Source organism: Trachurus japonicus, chromosome 21 (assembly GCF_045865225.1).
Source record: "Trachurus japonicus isolate A0001 chromosome 21, Traja_1.0".
Taxonomy (NCBI): domain Eukaryota; kingdom Metazoa; phylum Chordata; class Actinopteri; order Carangiformes; family Carangidae; genus Trachurus; species Trachurus japonicus.
The window spans coordinates 4,419,159-4,424,330 of record NC_140927.1 but is presented as its reverse complement, the minus strand read 5'-3'; positions in this window follow the sequence as shown (position 1 = coordinate 4,424,330).

Below are 5,172 nucleotides of genomic sequence, written 5' to 3'. Positions count from 1 at the left end.
TACACTGAGATGTTTTTTTTTTGGCATTAAATCTACAAATATATCTCATTTTGGATCAATACTTAAAACATTAGAGGTGTGAGATATTGGATTGATTCAGCTTTCTTAATTAAAGCTTGCATGGTATTTCACTAATTATATGGGTGGTTGGATTTGAAACTGATGAGAAACTCTTTCATTTTTGCAGAGCAACTCCATCAGTGTCGGTCGTGGAAGTTTTAGAGAACAGTAATTTGTCATTGGAGTCGTAGCCATTAAGTGGTGAGCCACAGATGTCAACTTCTGACAGAACAAAACCATCACTGTTCTTTGCACTACTTTATCAACGACATAATCTACTTGTGGTATTTTAAGTATCTGTTTAAATACTGTATGTCTCTGCAGAAATGTTACTGCAACATGTGGAATGAAAATAAAAAACTTTGATTACATTAAAGGTCCCATATTATACTCTTTTTAATCAATTTCACTCAGCTGTCAGACGTCCAACTAAACTGTATTCGAAATGTATTGCCCCAAACTGATCCGTGGTCCTGAATGTCAGCTGTCTAAAAGTCGCTCAAATGAGCTCTGCTGAGAACAAGCTGTTTCTGTGCCTGCACCTTTAAATGCTAATGAGCTCCGTCTGTCACAGCCTTGCCTGCCCCTCTCAGCCAATCAGAAGCCTAGTAAGGCGGGTCTTGGCGTGGCCATAGTAGGAAAGATTCTGCCTCAGGGACAGGATGTGGCTAACGGTAGCATGGGCTAATGTTTATGGGTGGATGTATCACTATGGCCAGAGCGATTGATATAACAGTGTGGCGACAGCTCTTGACGTCGCCGCCAGTGCGGTCTCGTGGTTCATGTAGCTCCCAATAGTCCCAAACTAGGCTTGAAACAACGTTCAAAACACACACAGCCAGTATCACAACTAAGCATAAAATCCGCTTAGCTTAATGCTAACGTATAATGTGAAACCTCATAGACGGGCCAACAGAAATTAGCATCGGCTGTCGCCGTTTCGCGGCAAACGAACAGCCATAGAAGCTGCTAAAAACCTGTTTTAATTCTGGCTTTAGCACTGTTAACACGTCACAGTTTTAATATTTTTTCATGCGAGAAAGTTTAATCCAGAGTCTGTGGTCAGTTTGCTCCGATGTCTGTCCTGAGAGAAGTGCAGAGTCTGTGGAAGCCCTGATCGGGGACCGTGGCGGCGGCTGTCACAGCGGCAGCAGCTGCTCTACTGAGCTGATCTGCCGGCACGGACATCTCTTCCTCCCGGAGGAGAAAACGAGCCAAGTAACGTATCCGCATGCTTTTAGAGGTTTACCGCTAGCTGGTTAAATTCTTTTTAGGAGATTAATGCTGGTCTCATTGATGAAATTTAACAACTGTGGCAGTGGCATTAGTTTGTTTGAATGAAAGAGGAGTGAGGAGGAGCTGGGCTATGTACTGAAATCACCACATTTACGTAAATAAAGGGGGAGGGGGGTGACAGCGAAAAAGCGACCAGACTTGCATAGTTTGTTCATTTTAAAACATTTATTGATTGAAATGTGGTGATATCTGATGACTTTGGCGCTCGTGTGTGCAGCCAACAACAGAGCAACCGCTTCTTCCAGGTCGTACATTCGCCCTTGTTCTAACCAGAGCTATGTTAACAAGCAGGGGAAAAAATGGCACGGTTTAGAAAATTTCTTAAGGCGTGGCAAACCTTCACCTGGGGCGGTGCATGCATATTATTGATAGAAAACTGCTCTAAAGTGCATTTTGCATAATATGGGACCTTTAATAATTTAAGGCAAGACAATTTTATTTGTATAGCCCATTTTTTATAAATAGTTTGTCTCAAAGGTCTTTACACAACATAAAAGACTACCCCTTTCTTTCTTTCTTTCTTTCTTTCTTTCTTTCTATCTATCTATCTATCTATCTATCTATCTATCTATCTATCTATCTATCTATCTATCTATCTATCATCTATCTATCATCTATCTATCTATCTATCTATCTATCTATCTATCTATCTATCTATCTATCTATCTATCTATCTATCTATCTATCTATCTATCTAAAGCACTGTATGGATGGATGAATGTGGCTTCTATGAACTCTTTATTCAGTGTAGAAGCTTTGGCAACTTATATACTGCATGTATACTGCTACAATAAACAGGGCCGTTGCAAGGAATTCTGGGCTTACTGAAAGAATACTAAAGTGTGCCCCTGCCCCTGACTTTTCCCCTTCTTTCTTGGACTATGTATTATCATTTTTTATTTACTTTGTTTTGATGCTAATTCAGCGTTTCATATGAGTATTAGTCAGGGTCATATGCAGAATAATTCAGTCATACAAAGATTAGACTATCGGGTTTTTGTGTGGGCCCTATACTGGATGCTGGGCCCCAAGAATTATCATCACCGGCCCTGACAATAATCTGTGACAGTGTTTATAGTCATGTACATGCTGCTATATATGGTGTGTATGTCTGCCAGCAAGTGTTGTGTAAGAACATCAAAAGAGTTTCAGGTAATATACAGGAGAAGTGGCAGCAATATGTACAAACATACTTGAGACTACTTACTGGATGGTGGTAGTCTTACAGTGGCTTCTCCACTCCCCAACATTTATGTTATTATGCCATTTGCACCACGGCACATCAAAAGTGGTTATGCAATATTTTTATGTTAAATCAACTGTGTATAAATATCTGACTAAGAAAAATCCACTAAGTTGTAACATAATGTTTGGACATAGTTTAGAGAACTGATTGAGTATGAGAAGAAGATAATAAGGAAACCCAGGAGGCATGTCTTCCTCAGTCAGGCAGTTAAATGCATGAAGAAAAATGAAAAAAAAAAAAAAAGAGAACACACACATAGCATCTCAAGCCGTGTTATCATTGGATCCTCTCAGACATTCAATCCCAAGCAGAAGGATAAAGTGGAATCTTGGCATTTGTTCTTTTCAAACAGAGCAGGGCAAGCATGTGTAATTGATGCTTGGCAAACAATGCATGTGAGCCGGGGCAGGGGCCTGGGAGCGCGGGGATAGTTTCCAGATGAGAGACGATTTGCTTTTATCATTTTCTATTGTCAGCGAATTTGCGCTATCTTTGATGGCGGAGGGGGCGATGTCTGGAGAAAGTTAACAAGCTGCTCCACTTGACTTGAGATCTAAGTTGAGACAGATGCGTCCAGATGTGTTTGTGTTCAGGACGCCATGCTTTTCATTGGCGGTCAGTAGCTGTATAGTTTATCGTCGGGCTCTGTGAGGCTTGTTATTTTTATGTAAAGAAAAAATATATATCTGAAAAACAAATAATTACTGTAATACATTCCACAATTTTAATTTATAGTCAAATCTATTATTATTATTCAGACACATTCTTTTGCTAAAGGTTAATTCCACCAGGAAATCCTCATTCATTTTCTTTGGAAGCAGCCGATCACTGAGCAATGACTTTCCTTTTAGACTGGTTGACCTCGGTCGCAGGTAATGACATCCAGCGATTAGCCCGCTCCCATCCTACTTAGGATTTCCAACAATGGATGTTTTGCGGCGAGTGGCCACGAGGGCTCTGCTCCGTCTTAATTAGCACTGAAGTGCGAGGAGGAGAGGAAGTGCTTCTCTTTATTCATCAGGGCTTAACTGTGACTGGCATGGCCTCAAGACATCCCAGCTTCGCTCCTCCGGAAGCCCGCCAGATGTTATTGATATTCACGAATGGCTAGAATTTGCATCTTGATGTTCCCAAAAAAAAAAAAAAAAAGGAGCACCAGAAGGAGAGACTGGATAGACAAGTTGACTTGTGTAGAATAAACAAAATTAGTAGAAGCTTGTGTGACAGGCAGCACTTTTTTCTGATTTACTTCCTTCTTCATCACAGTGATATGCTACATTGCAATTGGCTTAATATCCTCTTTCTTCTGCGGGATCTTTTTCTTTTTTTTTGCCTGTTTTCTTGATTAGCATGTGGCGTTGGTCGATGGGAAACAGGGATCCTGCATTATGCATGTCTGCCGTGCCCCATGCCCATGCTTTGATAGTCACATTTGCTTTCTCTTAGCTCCGTTTGTTTTTGTTGTCTCTCTTGGTCGGGCAGAAAATCCGCAGTGTACGCAGCTGTGGACTGTGGTTATACGGATGACAAATAATGATCCACCAAAACTGTACACAGAGGGGTTTTTTTTGGCCGAGCGCTCGTCTTGATGGGTTGGGATGAGAGGAAGAGGAACACACAGCACGTCTAATAAGACGAACTCCTGGCCAATTTGAAGGCAATCCAAATTAATGAGCAAATGGCTTGACAAGCAGCTCTGTTGTGATACTGGGATGTCGTTTGAGAAATAAATAAAAAAATGACCTGGAAAATAATAAAAATAAGGATTCACCTTCAGGATATCTTTTCTATTATCCCTTTGATGCATGACATGGGTCAAAAATGACCCGCATTCATTTTCCATGTGAATTCATGCTGGGTGAGTTTTTCTTTGTGGTATCTTTTTAAAACAATTTATTTTATGATTGAATCTTCCAAGTATTGTTTGAATATTTTGTTTTTCATTAGTACAGGGTGTTATTTTCACTTTTACTTTCTTATTTTATGAAGAAAAAGGCAACACGTCTCAGAGAGTGGACCAGTTAGCTAGCTAGCTGTTGGCATTTCTACATTCTACTGTATTAGTTAACTACAGTAGAACATAGCTAGCTAGCTGCTCATTGAATACTGTGCATTGATTTCAAAGATATAGCATTGAAATACTCAGCCATAATAAACTAGATGGCTAGCTGTTGACCACAATAGAATATTTCAACAGAGCTATTAATCGGGGAAAAAAGGCCAAGTCACGACTTGTAATCAAGGAAACAATAATGGTCTGGTATGAAGCTGTTGAGAGAATGCTAACATGAAAGTATTTTGCTATGCTTGCTTTTCAAATGGTCCACTGACTGAGACATTTTTGATCACAAAATAATAAAGGAAAAATGGAAATAATGACCCCATTAATAAAAAAGATAGATAGATAAGAAGATAGATAAAAAAAAATATATTAAATAATACTTGGAACATTCAATAATGAAATAGATATATTTCAAAAGTTACAGCAAAGAAACTATCACTCAGCATGAAATCACATTGGAAATGAATGTGGGTCATTTTAGACCCATGTTGTGCATTAGAGGGGTAGT